Source organism: Aquarana catesbeiana, linkage group LG06 (assembly GCF_042186555.1).
Source record: "Aquarana catesbeiana isolate 2022-GZ linkage group LG06, ASM4218655v1, whole genome shotgun sequence".
NCBI lineage: Eukaryota > Metazoa > Chordata > Amphibia > Anura > Ranidae > Aquarana > Aquarana catesbeiana.
This window is the reverse complement of record NC_133329.1, coordinates 66,829,904-66,849,686: the sequence shown is the minus strand read 5'-3', so window position 1 is coordinate 66,849,686 and position 19,783 is coordinate 66,829,904. Positions and strand designations below refer to the sequence as shown.

General features: G+C 43.7%; 1 protein-coding gene across 1 annotated transcript in view; it reads right to left on the bottom strand.

Annotated features, from left to right (window-relative positions):
• The window catches only part of LOC141148577 (uncharacterized), a 129,530-nt gene that overhangs the window by 68,992 nt on the left and 40,755 nt on the right, over nucleotides 1–19,783 (bottom strand). The gene's annotated exons all lie outside the window — the stretch shown is intronic.

Below are 19,783 nucleotides of genomic sequence, written 5' to 3'. Positions count from 1 at the left end.
CCTCCTAAATCCATTCAAAGTGCAGAATTTACACAGGATCTCTCAGCTCTGAAAAGCAGCAGACAGAGAGCTAAAGTTACATCAGTGAGGGGAGCTCTGAGAGCTGATTGGTGGGAAGGGACACACCCTCCTTCACCCAGGAACACATCTGAGGCTGTCAATCTGCTGGAGGTCCCTCCCCTGTCACCATTTTTCTCTTGGTGTCAGGAAAAGTCACCAGAAGTGACTCATGCTGATAGCAGAGGAACGAGACAGTGGACAGAAATGACACTTAGTGCCCTGGACTGAGACAAGTACACACTATAGAGGGATATACTTTGTTCATATTTCATGTCTGAGGTTTAAAACCACTTTAACACACCAGGAACCAATAGATGGATATTATAAGAAACCTTGGTCATCATCTGGTCAACTTTGCCCCACACCATTTGCCTGATCCATTCAGCACAAGACGATTCTATAATTGGAAAAATCACTTCTGATATTTACCAATTTCCAAATTTCTCAAAAGACTGTAATGAAAAATATGTATTTTTGTTATTTATAAACTGTATGAGCTCTCAGCAAAGGTTGGTCTTGAATTCAGCTTAATTTATAGTAAATCTGCCCACCTATCAGAGACATGAGCACTTCCTAATTCAGAATTTCATTACCAGTGAGTGATCACATAAAAGACCAAATCTTGAGGTTGTCAACTTTAACTTTAATTACTGACTGGCTCAAGATAGAAAATAAAGCTGAATGTCTGGTATGGTTTTTACTGCAAAGTTACTTTTGATTATCTTGGGCCAATGTGTGTGCACCTATTCCATACCCGAGAGATCATTGTGGAAGTGGAGAATCTCTGTAGTAGTTGGCATTACTACAGTGATCACCGCAGTCCTCTGTGTCCTGTACCAAGAGGATACCCTTCTGCATAGTGAACACAGGGGGGTCACTTGATCAGCACATCAACCATTCATAGAACACCTTGTATTTAAATTTTTTTCAATGAATACAAGGCATTCTCTAACTGGATGAGATGGAGAGGACATCACAATCTCCACCTCATCCAATTAATGGAAAAAAATACAAAGCATTCTGTGAATGGTGGTGATGTCGTGGTGCCCCTGTGGTTAGTATGCAGTGGGGCAACTGCTCTGCCCAGCAGTGTCAATTTTAACAGCAAAATTTTTGCACGACAGACACAGATTTAGCCATTGTGTATATCACGTCTTTATAAATAAAACCAATAAACAAACAAAAATATTGCTTTTTGACAAGCAGAAGTGCAATATGAAAATATAAAAAAAAAAAAAAAAATTGTAAACTCTATTGGCTGTAATGCCATTGCACATGTTACCTGAATATATTACCAACATTAAATATTAAGAAAAAAAATAAGAAAAGCCTTTTATTTTTTTTTATTTTAGCAACTTAGTAGATGCCCCCTACATATTCTTATTTAGTAGTGCGGTGTTAATTTTGACATCAGATTTCAATATAGATTTAGTCATAGTCTTTTGACTAAAATGCCATTTTAGTTTTAGTCATCTCAATTGTGTTAGTTTTAGTAGAATAAAATAGTATTAATTTAGTCTACGAAAATTAATTAATTATTTTAATAAAATAATTTAGTCTAGGCAAGACAATCCGCCAACTAAAACAACGCATATATGACCATATTTACTACTCCCAATTTGCAAAAATGCTTACACCAGTCAGCGGCCACCTGGGTCTATATCATAAGTTTGATGTTTCTCTTGTCCATTTTATTGTTTTGGAGGTAATACATGAGGACCCACGTGGCGGAAATATGGGACAAACGCATTCCGCAGAAGGAAACATTCTGGATTGAGCGCCTTGAAGCGACTAAGCCACCAGGCATCAACGAGGTACTAACATACCGGCCCTTCCTTTGAGGAACCTTTGAGGTGGCCTCTTTGATCCCTGGTCAAGCATTTACAATATATTACGTGTGTCATATACCAAACTATAACAATCATGTATGTGTATTCATCCTGTTGGCCCTGACAACTTGCAATAATTATGAAATTATTCTGCATACAAATTGTTTTTATTTTATTTATTTATTTCAGGTACTTATATAGCGCTGTCAATTTACGCAACGCTTTACATATACATTGTACATTCACATCAGTCCCTACCCTCAAGGAGCTTACAATCTAAGGTCCCCAACTCACATTCATGCATACTAGGGACAATTTAGACAGGATCCAATTAACCTACCAGCATATCTTTGGAGTGTGGGAGGAAACCGGAGTACCCGGAGGAAACCCACGCAGGCACAGGGAGAACATGCAAACTCCAAGCAGGTAGTCCAGTGACCCTTCTTACTGCTAGGTGAGAGTGCTACCACTACACCACTGTGCCATCCCTCATAAATTCAACTATCAAATGCCTTTTGAAGTCAATGTTCCAACAAATAATGTGTATAAGTATAGCAATTGTCCAATTTACACTGGACTGCTAGATTTGAATAATTGTATTTGCCGGGAACTTGTGTCCTGGCATTGTGTCATGATGTTTATGTGTATATAGGTATATATATACATGTGTCTCTCCGCTCTTATGACCGGGAATTTTGACAACAGTTCCCCTTTTTGGCCACTGGGGGCATCAGCTGCGGAACACCACTGTGGACACGGTAGGGATGCGTGGCCACCCAAGCCGTTGGGGCTGCAACCCACCCTCCTGGGCCACCATGACCTAGGATGGGGGGCCATGCATCGACCCACGGCAATTTGGAGACACTCTCCATCTGTGTCCCCTAGGCGCACTGCAGCCGCCGCAGACGGCAGGCACAAGGATCGGAATGTCTGGTACTCTAGTGCGCATGCGCCTGTCCGCGCATGCACGGTGCACCAGCGGACAGGCTGAGTGACGTCAGACGCCAGTCTGATGGAGCTGAGTCGGCGTGTACATATAGAGGAGTCAGGACAACGTTACCCAGACGCTCTGAGGGAAGCTGACGTCCATTATACAAAAAAACATAAAAATGAGAAAGTGCTGCGCAATTCTTAAATGTCCATAACACTAAAAGCAAAACAATCCCAATTAGTGTAAATATAACACATATGAGAGTAAATGAATATCCATAAAATGAAACAGTCCCAACTGGTGAGTGAAAGGAAACTGCTAAATAACTCGACATAAGGCAAATCTTCTATCAGGTGTCTGTGATCCCTGCACCACACAGAATGGCCTCTCACCTCCAGGACTCGACCTGAAACAGGTCACATAGCAGTAATGGAACACCAGGCAGGAAATCCTACAGATGGAAAATCCAGTACTCGTCCACAGTCAGTGAGATGTTGCAGCGTGTGTAAGGAAAAAGTCACAGCGATCTAATGCTCTCTGTATGCCACTTTATTGAAATATAAAACAATTGATTGTACTTACATGAAGCCGCACTCAGTACCGACTGCAGGCAGACAAGCGTATAATGTTACGAACGAGATGGCCACGGGTGACGTCATGTGTGATCCCTGACCCCCGTATGCGTTACGTCCGAAGGCGGGACTTCCTCAGCACTGGGCAGGGTACACACAGATGGCCCGCTTGTTATATACAGTATATTGCCATGGTAACCAGCAGTAAGCCAATAGGAGGACTGGATAAAATGGTCAAATGACCAGTTCCATTGCAAACATTCCCATCAGGCTACCACTAAAGTAGAAAATGCAAAGTGCTGATGTGTATATAAATACAAATACTAGCGCTAATTTATTTAAATTACATGTAGGGAATATTCATACCTCTCATATGTAAAGAATATAAAACAAAGAAAAAGAAGAAAAAGAAACAAGCGCCCCCATATGTATAAATATGAAGCAGGAAAACTTTTCCAACACAGCACACTAATTAAAATATAAATAAGGTTAAAAATATATAAAAATGTAAATAAATAAACGTCAGTCCACGGCCATCTCGACAACACCACATACAAGAATCTATAATGGGTATGTACAGAAATTCATATACGGAAGTATATAAATGAAAATTTACACAAATAGCAAAATATTAAAATCTAAAATTTAAAAATATGGACAGAGCTAAGGTAAAAAAACAAAAACAACTATCTATTGGAGATAAAACAGTTGAGATCGAAGTCTACATTCATTCCTAAAGGTGACATAACCTTAGTTTCATAGATCCAGAAGGATTCTCTGCGACTCAACTGTCTAATATAATGGCCACCTCTCCAATGATGGGGGACCTTTTCTATACCCCAAAACTTAAGGCATTTGGGGTCTCTTTGATGACAAGTTCTAAAATGCCTGGAAACGCTATGGGTCGTCACTCCTCTTTTAATGTTGCTAATATGTTCACCCACCCGTACATGTAGTGCTCTTGAAGTGCGGCCCACATACTGTAGGCCAAAATCGCACTCAAGCATGTATACCACCCCTACGGATGAACATGTGATAAGGCTTTCAATCTGATAACATTTATGCGTGACATTAGAAACAAATTCTTTATGCTTCTTGATGTTTCTGCTAGCACTCTTGCAGGTAGCACATCTGCCACACGCATAGAAACCAGACAAAAAGCTAAAAAGCTTATTGTCCGCCAATTTGGGTGGATCAACTACTCCTGGTGCCAAACGGTCCCGAAGGGAAGGTGCTTTATGGTAGATAAACTTGGGATATCGAGGGATGATAGGTACCAGAGTCTGATCCAAGTGAGCTGAATATTTTTATCGTTGTTATTAGGTTTATCCATAAATGACTGGAGGCTAGACCTATCCCCCTCCCAAACCATAATTAAATCGTCTATGTTCCTCTTGTAGCATAATAACTGAGGGGGAGGGTCATGGAATATAACATCCTCCTCCCAGTGGGCCATAAATAAATTGGCCACACTGGGAGCAAAACGTGTGCCCATAGCCACACCACGTATCTGCAAAAAGTAGTCCCCACTGAACCAAAAATAGTTGTTCAACAGACAGAACTCAAGACTCTCTAATAAAAACAAAACATGTTCATCAGATAAATCGGTGGCTGCTAAAGCCCATTTAACTGAAATGATTCCCTATGATCAACTATGGTATAAAGTGATCCCACGACAGCAGTAATCAAAATGCTAGAGGGGGTACATGGGAGGGTATGCAAAATCTGAAGAATCTGTTTAGTATCTCGTAAGTAGGCCTTGGTTTTAGTGACAAGTGGTTGCAAAAAGAAATCAAGATATTGGCCTAACCTAGAGGTAACCAAATCAATTCCATTCACAATTGGACGGCCAGGCGGTTATTCAGAGTTCTTGTGCATTTTTGGTAAAATGTAAATAACAGGAGTCCTACAGTAAAAGGGATCAAGATAGGATGCCTCCTTGGAATTCAAGATTCCTTTACTTTTCCCATCTTCTACCAAAGCATGTAAACTATTCTTAAACATCAACATGGGATCACCCCTGAGTAGTCGATAAGTATTCTGGTCATTCAATAGCCGGAGCATTTCAGATTAATAGGCTTTGCTGAGTAACTATATCACTATATCCTTTCTTAGTTCCAAAGAGGATATACCTCTTTTTATAACTTGGGAGTCTCTGACTTTCTTAATTTTAAGATGATCAAGGTCATTACAGACCATATTTCTGAAGACCTCTAGATGTCTATTGTCACTGCATAGTGGGTTGAAAACAGATCTGTTCTGTAAATTGGAATGCATGGAACCAGATTGGGATTGGGAAAAATTCCGCTGGATCGGATTGGATAAAAAATATTTTTTAATATTTAAATTCCTGATGTATTTCTGTACATTAACATAGGCCTGAAATTTATTCAGATTTCGAATAGGGGCAAACTTTAAACCCTTATCTAGAACCCTAGTCTCATCATCTGTCAACGGAGTACCACTTAAATTGAAAATCCCAGTACCTAATGGGGTCTTTGCCTTTTGGGCTCATCCCCCCCCCCTGCATCCTCTCTGCTTTTTCTTTTTAGGCTGACTTGTCCGTTTCTTTTATTTTGGGGGATCCAATGTTCTTTTGTTTCTCTCACCCATACTGTTGTATGTGGAGGAGGTCCCCTCCAAGGGGTCCTCTCCTGACCTAAAAAATGGACCTGACTATATTCTTGATCCTCCCAGTGATTTTGTAGAGGGGCATAGCTGTTATAGGTAGATATTGGGGCTCCCCTAGATTAGTGATTACCCCTACCCTGCAAATGTCCTCTTCCTCTAGATGGAACAGTTTTCCATGTGTAGTGGTCAGAGTATGATGGATAATGTTCATCATTACTATGGGAAGGGACTGAATAGGGGTGATAATTCCCTCTACCTCCGCCACGTCTCTTAGATTTGGGAGCTCCCCGACCACTACGTCTTGGAGTATTAGTATTACCGGGTATATCTTGGGATTGATAAGATAGTGTCTCAGATGCATCCTGAGTATGGTTCACATGAGCAGGGATATTCGGTAGTATCCATAAACAATCTAAATTCACAGGTTGTGATAACTCAAGAGATTGCCATTTAAAGATCTGTTTACCATCAAAATCATTCAGATCAAGTAGGAATTTCTTGCTCTTTTTGTCTCGTGCCTCTTTGTCCCATTTAATAAGTTTAGATTTTAATTCCCCTGATAATTGGATAAATTCAGTGGATCCCTTATGGGTTTCAATACGGTCAGTGATCTCCTTAATCTGGCTTTCCAACCATTTCTTTTTCCTTTGTTTACGGGAAAGCAACAGTCTAAGAAGCTCAAAATTTTTATCTACAAAGAAATTGCACCATTCCTTGTGTGATTCATCATCAAATAGCCCATCATTGGGCGGTAAATCCCACCGCAAATGCCTGGGTATTATCTGAGCCAATAAATACTGCTCAAAGGACAAAATATCCCACCAAGTTTTTATTTTCTTCTCACATAAATAACCCAATTCCCAATAACTCAAATCTCCCTGGTTGGAATAATTGGTGTCCCTAGAAAAAACATCCCATGTACCCTCTCTAGCATTTTGATTACTGCTGACGTGGAATCACTTTATACCATAATTGATCATAGGGAAGCTCTCATTTCAGTTAAATGGGCTTTAGCAGCCACCGATTTATCTGATGAACATGTTTTGTTTTTATTAGAGAGTCTTGAGTTCTGTCTGTTTAACAACTATTTTTGGTTCAGTGGGGACTACTTTTTGCAGATACCTGGCGTGGCTATGGGCGCACGTTTTGCTCCCAGTGTGGCCAATTTATTTATGGCCCACTGGGAGGAGGATGTTATATTCTATGACCCTACCCCTCAGTTATTATGCTACAAGAGGTACATAGACGATTTAATTATGGTTTGGGAGGGGGATAGGTCTAGCCTCCAGTCATTTATGGATAAACTTAATAACAACAATAAAAATATTCAGCTCACTTGGACCATCGATCATCAACAGATCACTTTTTTAGACCTGGAAATTTTCAAGAGTGAGGGAAACTATTTTAAGGCTACTGACTGGAATGCTTACATTCCTTTAACCAGTTGCCACCACAGGTCATGGCTGTGTAATATCCCCAAAGGCCAATTTATCCGGTTGAGGCGCAATTGTACATCGGAGGAGGAGTTTCTATCATTATCCCAGATTTTGGCAGCTAGGTTTATGGAGAAAGGGTATGCACAGTCCATGATTGACTCTGAAATTGAGAAAGTCAGACTCACTGATAGGAGTACCATTGTGGCAGATAAGATCAAGTCCTCTGAGGTTGAAGATAATAGGGCAGGTTTTAGAATTCTATTGGATTACAATATCCAATATAAGAAATTAGAGAGAATTATAGCCAAACATTGGCCGATTCTTAAATGTGATCGGACTCTGGGACCTATCCTCCCTCGATATCCCAAGTTTATCTACCGTAAAGCACCTTCCCTTCAGGACCGTTTGGCACCAGGAGTAGTTGATCCCCCCAAATTGGCAACATTAAAAGAGGAGTGAAGACCCATAGCGTTTCCAGGCATTTTAGAACTTGTCATCAAAGAGACCCCAAATGCCTTAAGTTTTGGGGTATAAAAAAGGTCCCCCGTCATTGGAGAGGTGGCCATTAAATTTGGCAGTTGAGTCGCAGGGAATCCTTCTGGATTTATGAAACTAAGGTTATGTCACCTTTAGGAATGAATGTGGACTTCGATCCCAACTGTTTCATCTCCAATAGATAGTTGTTTTTGGTTTTTTACCTTAGCTCTGTCCATATTTTTAATTTTAGATTTTAATATTTTGCTATTTGTGTAAATTTTTATTTATATACTTCCGTATATGAATTTCTGTACATACCCGTTATAGATTCTTGTATGTGGTGTTGTCATCGAGATGGTCGTGGACTGACGTTTATTTATTTACATTTTTATATATTTTTAACCTTATTTATCTTTTAATATAATTAGTGTGCTGTGTTGGAAAAGTGTTGGGGCGCTTGTCTCTTTTTCTTCTTTTTCTTTGTTTTATATTCTTTACATATGAGAGGTATGAATATTCCCTACATGTAATTTTAAATAAATTAGCGTTAGTATTTGTATTTATATACACATCAGCAGTTTGCATTTTCTACTTCAGTGGTAGCCTGATGGGAATGTTTGCAATGGAACTGGTCATTTGACCATTTTATCCAGTCCTCCTATTGGCTTACTGCTGGTTACTATGGCAATATATATAACAAGCAGACCGTCTGTGTGTGCCCTGTCCCGCGCTGAGGAAGTCCCGCTTTCGGACGTAATGCGTACGGAGGTCAGGGATCACGCATGATGTCACCCGCGGCCGTCTCGTTGGTAACATTATATGCTTGTCTGCCTGCACTCGGTACTGAGTGCGGCTTCATGTAAGTACAATCAATTGTTTTATATTACAATAAAGTGGCATACAGAGAGCATTAGATCGCTGTGTCTTTTTCCTTACACACGCTGCAACATCTCACTGACTGTGGACGAGTACTGGATTTTCCATCTGTAGGATTTCCTGCCTGGTGTTCCATTACTGCTATGTGACCTGTTTCAGGTCGAGTCCTGGAGGTGAGAGGCCATTCTGTGTGGTGGAGGGATCACAGACACCTGATAGAAGATTTGCCTTATGTGTCACGTGCACTCGAGTTATTTAGCAGTTTCCTTTCACTCACCAGTTGGGACTGTTTCATTTTATGGACATTCATTTACTCTCATATGTGTTATATTTACACTAATTGGGATTGTTTTGTTTTTAGTGTTATGGATATTTAAGAATTGCGCAGCACTTTCTCATTTCTGTGTCTTTTTGAGCTTTTTATTTTGAATTAGCCTTGAGTGTCTGCTAGCAGTTTTACTTTATTTTGTGTCCTTCTGGGTCAGCGCTGGATATCTCTTCCCTTTTTAGACGTCCATTATACCCCTGGAACCAGCAAACTTGCAGCCTCACACCCGGAACCTAGAACCAGTGCACCCCCAGGTATTTAACTCAGCACTTTTTGGCTTGCATCATTTTTTTGCCTTAATATGTGTATACATTCTCCTGGTTTTCATGGCATCCTTGCTTACTCTGCTCCCCAGACAGTGGATGTTTAAACCTGCCAGTACTGGATACTCCTTGTGACTGTGCACACATGTTTCTGATCTAATTTCCTTATCCTGGACCAGCCAATCAAGGTATATTGAGCCTTGCTAGTTCCTAGGCTTTTGCTAAGTTGTGTTAATATAATGTTTTAAGACCCTGGGAGGACCAACTCTATGGTTTTTTCCATAGATTGAAAAGCATCTGGATTAAGGTGACACGCATAGTAGTGGAGGCATACTGGCTGATATGTGAGTATGGGACCTAATACTATAGTACATCCCAATTAGGGATGAGCTTTGAGTTCGAGTCGAACTCATGTTTGACTCTAACATCGGCTGTTCGCCAGTTCACCGAACAGCGAACAATTTGGGGTGTTCGCGGCAAATTCGAAAGTCGCGGAACACCATTTAAAAGTCTATGGGAGAAATCAAAAGTGCTAATTTTAAAGGCTTATATGCATGGTATTGTCATAAAAAGTGTTTGGGGACCCGGGTCCTGCCCAGGGGACATGGATCAATGCAAAAAAAAGTTTTAAAAACGGACTTTTTTTGGGAGCAGTGATTTTATTAATGCTTAAAGTGAAACAATAAAAGTGTAATATTCCTTTAAATTTCGTACCTGGGGGTGTCTATAGTATGCCTGTAAAGGGGCGCATGTTTCCCGTGTTTAGAACAGTCCGACAGCAAAATGACATTTCAAAGGAAAAAAGTCATTTAAAACTACTCGCGGCTATTAATGAATTGTCGGTCCGGCAATACACATAAAAGTTAATTGATAAAAACGACATGGGATTTCCCCACAGGGGAACCCCGAATCAAAATTTAAAAAAAAAATGTCGTGGGAGTCCCCCTAAATTCCATACCAGGCCCTTCAGGTCTGGTATGGATATTAAGGGGAACCCCGCACCAAAATTAAAAATCCAAAATCCATACCAGACCCTTATCCGAGCACACAACCTGGCAGGCTGCAGGAAAAGAGGGGGGGACGAGAGAGCGTCCCCCCTCATGAACCGTACCAGGCCACATGCCCTCAACATTGGGAGGGTGCTTTGAGGTAGCGGCCCCCTAAAGCACCTGGTCCCCATGTTGATGAGGACAAGGGCCTCATCCCCACAACCCTTGGCCGGTGGTTAATAATGCGTTTTGCTGAGACCAATGCTGGGTTTAATACTGCGTTTTGCTGAGACCAATGCTGGGTTTAATAATGCGTCTGCTGTTAGGGTCTCAACTGCTAACTCACTTAAAGCAAACTTGGCTCATCTAACACAGAGCAAACACTGCCAAGCATCTGGCAGTAAGCAGTGACTGGTAGCAAGCAGTAACTACAACTGTATATAGTTTATTGTTTTTGAAGTTTGAAAGTTTGCATGCGGCCCCCATGGGACATGAAAACTTGTCATGTGGCCCTCAGGCAATTTGAGTTTGAGACCCCAGCTCTAGGATAAACCACTGTGTCCCATATTTCTCTACCACATATTTTATGTGTTGTATATGTATGTATTTTATGTGAATTATTAAAAATTGTTATATATTTTTATACGTATATAAAAAAGTGCAGCGCTAAGGTACCAAACATAAACTAGAAACATGAATGGAACAAATATGAGTCCATGAAATATTAGAAAAATCCTAGAAACAATTGTGAATCAACACAATACAAGAACATGTGGGATATATAAAAAAAGTGTCTATAGTGCAATATGATAAGCTCTGGGGCCAGAGTCCATAAATATAGAATCAATGGAGGTCTTCTCAAACGGAGGAGGAGCTCAGACCCTGGAAGGTGACTGTAAACTTAGATGTAAGGTAACCCCAGGGAACACGCCAAAGACATCGAAAAGATTAGGTACTCTTACCGGATCTGTAGGACATATCTGCCGTATAGCAGTACGTCTGTAAAGCTTGTGGAGGTAACCTCCCGTGGTATCCGCCCGGGTGTTTTCCCTTAGGTCACGATCACCGATAAGGAAGGGCCGTCCTGGATGGAAGCTGTCAGGAACGGTGTCATCTCCGGTTTCTCCTGCTGGTGGCACTATTACATTCAGCACCAAAAGGGTGTAATTCCAGTGGCCACCAGCGGGGGTCTCCCTGCCTGGACTGCAGACTTGCCATCAAGCACACCTGTCATGGTTTTGCTGGACTATATAAACCTGCCCTGAACTAACCTCCAGTGCTTCAGTATTCCTCTGCTAAGCCCTTGTCCCTGCCAGTACCTGCTCTTGTTCCAGCCTGTTCCTGTTTGTTCCTGAACCCCGTTTGTGTATCCTGACCTTGTACCCTGTTTCCTGTTCCCTACTCCTTGGTCTGCTTCATTATTCCTGTTTTCTGTTCCCTTGTCGCTTTGGCCCATGCCTTATTTTTTATTTCATGTTGGTTTCCTTGCTTGTGTATTATATTAGTTAGATAGATAGTTAGGTGGGTTTTGGGGTTTGCTGTGTTTTCACCATTTACTTTGGTTTGCTGTCTTGTTTTCACGTGTATCTTTATCATTGACAATAAATATACTTTCTTTATTTACTCGTTTGTCCCTGATTCCTTGGTGCAGCCCAGCGATCTGATCACCTGCATGGGATGTTGTGTATAACATCCCCTGACAGAATACTGAAGCCATACAATCAGATCGGTTGCACCTGGGAATTGGGGCCTGAGTCCCAGCTATTTTTTAAAGATGGATTTTGAAAGTATTTTGTATTTATCGCTCCTGGCAACTGATGACAGAGACTTTTGTTATCAGACATTGGCTGAATACACTAGGGAACAATTGTTAGAATGCATCCGCCTAGCTCATGTTTTTATTGAGCAAGGCAGTTTTTTGTTTGGAGATGTGCAACCATTAATTAAGATCTGTACTGAGTTGGCCCTGTCTGATGTCGCTGAGGGAGGTGATGACTATATACCCCCTTTTAGTGCAGCTCAGGTTGAATCTTTAGTTTGGCTGTTGGAGGATGACTCAGCATTTTTTTTTGAACAATATTCAGCTTGTTCTCGGCAGGTGCTTGCAAAATGCATTGAATCAGTGCAGTCTCTGGTCAGACAAGCCAAGTGCAAACCTGATGCAGTGCAATCATTAATACAGGCCTGGTCAAGTCTGTCGCATTCAGCTTCTGTTAGCTCCCAATATACCTTTCTACCAATGAAATACCAGTACCCTGTTTCCTCCTGCTGCACCTACCCTGCCTTTAACTCCCCTTCTGCTTCTCAACTGCCTCCATCAGCTCCACTAAATCTCCCTTCAAAACCTACTCCCTCTGTTATGCCATCCTTTCACTCTTCGTTTCTACCAGCTGCATTCACTACCTACAGCCCTGTACCCACTTATAGATCCCCAGTGGTTAAAACCAAAAAGAAGCGGAAGTTTTTTCCAACCCATACCATCATGCCAGTATCCAATCCTGCCTCCCCACCAGCTGATCTGTTCCAGCCTGATGTGTTCCTGTATGCCGCCCAGCCTGATGTTCCGATGCCTGCTGATGTGCCAATGTCTGTGCTTGCTGCCCAGTGTGAAGTTCCAGTACCAGCTGCCCGCTTTGAAGTTCCAGTACCTGCTATCCAGTCCGATGCACCTGCTGTTCAGCCTGTTGTGCCAGTGCCTGCTGTTCTGCCTGGTGTGCCAGCACCTGTGCCCACTGTCCAGTCTGAAGTTCCAGTACCAGCTGCCCGGTTTGAAGTTCCAGTACCTGCTATCCAGTCCGATATACCTACTGTTCAGCCTATTGTGCCAGTACCTGCTGTTCTGCCTGATGTGCCAGCACCTGTGCCCACTGTCCAGTCTGAAGTTCCAGTACCAGCTGCCCGGGTTGAAGTTCCAGTACCTGCTATCCAGTCCGATGCACCTGCTGTTCAGCTTGTTGTGCCAGTACCTGCTGTTCTGCCTGATGTGCCAGCACCTGTGCCCACTGTCCAGTCTGAAGTTCCAGTACCAGCTGCCCGGTTTGAAGTTCCAGTAACTGCTATCCAGTCTGATGGACCTGCTGTTCTGCCTGTTGTGCCAGTACCTGCTGTTCTGCTTGATGTGCCAGTGTCTGTGCCCACTGTCCAGTCTGAAGTTCCAGTACCGACTTTCCAGTCCAAAGCACCTGCTGTTCTGCCTGATGTGCCAGTGTTTGTGCTTGCTGCCCAGTCTGAAGTTCCAGTACCGGCTGTCCGGTTTGAAGTTCCAGTACCTGCTATTCAGTCCACTGCACCTGCTGTTCTGCCTGATGTGCCAGCACCTGTGCCCACTGTCCAGTCTGAAGTTCCAGTACCAGCTGCCCGGGTTGAAGTTCCAGTACCTGCTATCCAGTCCGATGCACCTGCTGTTCTGCCTGTTGTGCCAGTACCTGCTGTTCTGCCTGATGTGCCAGCGCCTGTGCCCACTGCCCAGTCTGAAGTTCCAGTACCAGCTGCCCAGTTTGAAGTTCCAGTACCTGCTATCCAGTCCGATGGACCTGCTGTTCTGCCTGTTGTGCCAGTACCTGCTGTTCTGCCTGATGTGCCAGCGCCTGTGCCCACTGCCCAGTCTGAAGTTCCAGTACCGACTATCCAGTCCAAAGCACCTGCTGTTCTGCCTGATGTGCCAGTGTTTGTGCTTGCTGCCCAGTCTGAAGTTCCAGTACCAGCTGCCCGGTTTGAAGTTCCAGTACCTGCTATCCAGTCCGATGTATCTACTGTTCAGCCTATTGTGCCAGTACCTGCTGTTCTGCCTGATATGCCAGCACCTGTGCCCACTGTCCAGTCTGAAGTTCCAGTACCAGCTGCCCGGTTTGAAGTTCCAGTACCTGCTATCCAGTCCGATGTACCTACTGTTCAGCCTATTGTGCCAGTACCTGCTGTTCTGCCTGATGTGCCAGCACCTGTGCCCACTGTCCAGTCTGAAGTTCCAGTACCGGCTGCCCAGTTTGAAGTTCCAGTACCTGCTATTCAGTCCACTGCACCTGCTGTTCTGCCTGATGTGCCAGCACCTGTGCCCACTGTCCAGTCTGAAGTTCCAGTACCAGCTGCCCGGGTTGAAGTTCCAGTACCTGCTATCCAGTCTGATGTACCTGCTGTTCAGCCTGTTGTGCCATTTCCTGCTGTTCTGCCTGATGTGCCAGCACCTGTGCCCACTGTCCAGTCTGAAGTTCCAGTACCAGCTGCCCGGTTTGAAGTTCCTGTACCTGCTATCCAGTCCAAGGCACCTGCTGTTCAGCCTGTTGTGCCCATGCCTGCTGCCCAGCTCGATGCGGATGTGCCACTACCCAACGTGATGTACCTCTGCTTTCTGCTCAGCCTGATGACATGGGGCCTGCTAAAACTGTTCCTGACTGATGGCCATCTTGCCGCTGGGTCAATCCTGTCTGTCGCCTGGCTTAAATGTAATGCTCCTGTGTGGTCTGCCTCCGATGGTTTCTTTCCCGTTACCCTGCTAATTTTCATTTCCAGATCCAAACTTCCTGACCCGGGTGGTGGGGTACGTGTCCTATTTTCAGACTCTGATGGCACGTCCCCCAGTGAACTAAAAGACTCTGGCCTTGGAAGTGCGAAGAAGTCCGCAGACTCAGTAGGGAAACATTTTAAGGTGTTTCTGCACCCACTCGGACTGTCGTACCCAGGGCTGAATGGAGTGTCCGGAGGCCACTCCTTTAGGAGGGGGAACTGTCAGGAACGGTGTCATCTCCGGTTTCTCCTGCTGGTGGCACTATTACATTCAGCACCAAAAGGGTGTAATTCCAGTGGCCACCAGCAGGGGTCTCCCTGCCTGGACTGCAGACTTGCCATCAAGCACACCTGTCATGGTTTTGCTGGACTATATAAACCTGCCCTGAACTAACCTCCAGTGCTTCAGTATTCCTCTGCTAAGCCCTTGTCCCTGCCAGTACCTGCTCTTGTTCCAGCCTGTTCCTGTTTGTTCCTGAACCCCGTTTGTGTATCCTGACCTTGTACCCTGTTTCCTGTTCCCTACTCCTTGGTCTGCTTCATTATTCCTGTTTTCTGTTCCCTTGTCGCTTTGGCCCATGCCTTATTTTTTATTTCATGTTGGTTTCCTTGCTTGTGTATTATATTAGTTAGATAGATAGTTAGGTGGGTTTTGGGGTTTGCTGTGTTTTCACCATTTACTTGTTTTGGTTTGCTGTCTTGTTTTCACGTGTATCTTTATCATTGACAATAAATATACTTTCTTTATTTACTCGTTTGTCCCTGATTCCTTGGTGCAGCCCAGCGATCTGATCACCTGCATGGGATGTTGTGTATAACATCCCCTGACAGAAGCAGACCATTACCACGCACACTCTCCGATACAGGAACCGAAGGATCAAAAGGAACCAGTTACGGATGGAGTCATGGAGGAAAAAAGAAAAAGGCTCCACACGGTGTAGGTCAAAAAATTGGGGGTTTTAATGAATAAAAACCTTTACAGGATAAAAAGTGATCACAGGCAAATAAAACAATGGCAACATGGGAAGCTGAAACTCCAGCCCTACGCGTTTCAACTACAAAGTCTTCAACAGGGGCATAAAACAGCCTCTCCACATTGCCCATATTTATAGACTGTATACAGCATTTTAGATTGACTAGGTCTGCCCACATTATGGCGGAACCGGAAGTAGGAAGTATCATTTAAATCCAGCCATATATATTAACAATTTCTCATATGTTAGCAAGGTACATTCGGCCTCGGATTGTAGGGGTGGATCACAAGTACAGTTGGGTGTGAAAGCCATGAATGCCATACCGTCAACACAGCTTGCGTTCCAAGCCTCACAACCGCAGTAACCAGGGGGCCATAGTCCAATCACCAAGGCTTGCGTCCCAAGCCCTGCCGATCATGTAAACAAGGTGGAGACAACCGCCAGTAGCCAATGCGCCGCCGGTATCTCCTTAACCCCTCCACGTGGAGCGTGCGCTCCAAGCCTCATGTCAATCGGACAGGAAAAGGGGCCCGGAGGTCCTGAGGACAGGGAAAATGATATTAGTAATAATAAAAAGTAGAAGGTCATAACCCTATTGGAGTATTAAAATAAATAACTAATAAATGAACCCCCATAGGGCATTAATCCCCCACCCACACCACCCTCTTTTATTTTTCTTTCCAATGCTACAAGACAAGTTGACCACCTGGTCAGACAAACCTATAGCAGGGCCAGAGTGGTGAACAAACCCCCCTGGTGGTGTAACAGTGCAGGTGTCATCCAATAAATGAATAACTGACATAATTGTAGTGAATGGCAACATAAGCTAACCATCCAGTGGACATAAATGTCCTAGGTTATGTTTAACTAGGTCACTCTAAAACGATCTTCTAATCTATTTTGACCTAAATAGAACCCAGGGTAAGACAATACTGTCCTGGAATAACGGGATGGAACAGAGTGGCCAAAGGATGAGGCTCACATGCACTAAGGTATACTTGGGGGGAAGGAGGAGGGAAGGGAAAGAAGAACTCAAACCTTAACCCAGAGAAGTGAAATGAATTAAACATTAAGGAACCCATTGGCCTCATATAGCAAGTCAATGTATAGCAAGGCAAAGAACAAGAAAAGAAAAAGAAAAGGACGGTAGGTGTGTCGCGGCTTGAGAGCGGGGGTGCCTCTCACGCACGGTTGATGAAACTATTAATATCCCACTCTACATTCATACCGTGTGGCGAGAAGCACCTGAGCTCATAAATCCAATATGTTTCGTGCCGCGACACACCCCTAAGACAAGACTCGCCCCTCCAATGGGGGACAAATTTGTATATAATCAAAAATGAATTACCCGTGGGGTCCTTGTTATGGCATTCAAGGTAGTGACGAGGAACATTGTGCTTAATGCAGCCCTTCTTAATTTTCGCAATATGTTCGTTAACACTGATGGAAAAGGCCCTCGTTGTGCGCCCGACATATTGTCTCTTGCATGGACATGTGATAAGATATACAACATGTCGGGTAGCACATGTAGTGAAATGTTTCATGCTATAATCCTTAGATGTCACTGTAGAGTGAAAAGTCACTGTCTTACACGTCTCCCACTTATGTTGTGCAGGCACACATTGCACTTTCTGCAAGGAAACTATCCCTTGCAGTCCTGGAATAAAGAAACGGGCCGGGGAGGATCAATAGTATTGGGGGCGATTTCCCCCTGAACCGAACGTGCACCCCCAAAAATGATACCTGCCTGGTCTGGTAAAACGGGACCCAGCACATAATCGTTTTTCAAAACTTTCCAGTGCCTATCCATAATCTTCTTGACTTCTTTGTGTTGAATGGAAAATGTAGTGAAAAAAGACTATTTGAAAGGGTTATCATCCTGTACTCTAGGGAGATCGACCAAGAGTGAATTCCTATCCACTCTCATAACCTCCCCTATGGTGACATCAAGGTCAGAGGGTCTGTATCCTTTTTCTATGAATCTTTCTCTGAGGGTCTGGGATTGCAACTGGAAATCATCAATAGTACTACAGTTACGTTGTAACCGAAGAAACTGTCCCTTCGGGACCGATCTTAGCCACTGCTGATGGTGACAGCTGTCTACCGGGATATACCCGTTGCGGTCCGTGGGTTTGAAAAACGTTTTGAGAACCAGTTGTCGATTAACCACAGACACCTCTAGGTCCATAAAATGGATGGTCTCGGAGCTGGCCTCAAAACAAGGGAGATATTTCTATCATTGGTGTTTAGATATTCCATATACTCCTCCAATGATCTGAGGTCGCCCTTCCATAGGAGGAGGACGTCGTCTATATACCTAGCCCACAAAACCAACTGAGGTGGTCTGCGGGAATAGACGACATCCTCCTCCCATAGGGCCATAAAAAGGTTGGCCAAACTGGGGGCATACTTAGCCCCCATGGTCACACCCTTGATCTGGGAATAGTATGTACCTTGGAACCAGAAGTAATTATGTTCTGTAGCGAACTTGAGTAGCTGCATAACATAATTACGGTGTATGAGAGGAAGGCCGGAATCCCTAGAAAGAAACAGGTTAACGGCCGCCAAACCTTGATCTAATGGAATGGATGTATATAGTGCGGATACATCAGCAGTTGAGAGGAGAAGACCATCCTGATATTCCACGCGTTCCAATAGATTAATCGCAGCCCTGGTGTCTTTTAGATAGGAGGGCATCTGTTTGACCAGGGGCTGGAGATAAAAATTTATGTACCTTCCGATTCGTGAAGTAACCGAATCTATCCCACTTACGATGGGACGGTCAGGGGGATGGGTGGGATTTTTGTGAACTTTTGGAAGGTAATAGATGACCGGTAATCGGGGAGCTGCAGGTACAAGGAATTCTCTCTCTTTCTGATTGAGTATATTGAGGGAAAAACCCTCATCTATGAGGGCTGAAACGGCTAATTTATATTCTTTCATAGGGTCTTTGGAAAGGGTACTGTATGTAGTTCGGTCATCTAATAGACGTTTCATTTCTGCAATGTAGTCGTCCTTATCCAGGACAACTGTCCTGCCGCCTTTATCGGCCGGGCAAATGACCAGATTGTTTCTATCACAGAGAGAGTCAATGCCCGCGGTAATGGCCGGGTCCTGATGCATGTGTTTAACAGGGATTTTCTCCAAATCATGTAAAACTACATCCTTAAAGACATTAATAGAGTGGGATGTATTATTTGGGGGATTAAAGAGTGATGGGTTCGAGAGACCAGAGTGTCTGATATCACTCTGTCTCGTAGCTCTGGGGTTAGTTGCAGGTTGGGATAAAAAGTGTCTTTGTATATTTAGCTTGCGGATGTATTTGTGCACATCCACAAATGTAGAGAATTTGTTTAGCTTCTTGGGAGGGACAAATTTGAGTCCCTTATCAAGCACATATTTTTCATGGTCAGAGAGACTGACCTTGCTCAGATTATATATGCCGGCACCTAATGTGACCTTTTTCTTTTTCCTCCATTGTAGTCGCCAACCTCCTCTACATCCTCTCTTATTTTTAGACTTCGAGGGGGGTGGTTGTACCCCGGTTTGTGAAATCCCGGAGTTTGGGAAGGGCCAGAATGGTTATACTGATATGACACTCTGCTATATTCCTCATTCACTCACTCAGCATAACGGTTACTCACATGGACGGGGGTGCCATAACCAAAACCATTGTTCGGATGATCGGTTCTAGTATCATATCTTGGACCATAAGGTCCTTGGTAGGACCCTCTACCTCTGTCCCCCACATTACCCTTACCTCTACCGTTAGGTTGCTTACCCCTCCGACCCAAGGGGTATCTACCACGGTGAGACACCGTGGTGTAGCCCCCAGGGGCAGAGGGGTGTCTCCCATGGCTCAAGTCTCTGGGGGGATGGTATATCTGGGGCACAGGCCTAGGAGCAGAAAGATTAGT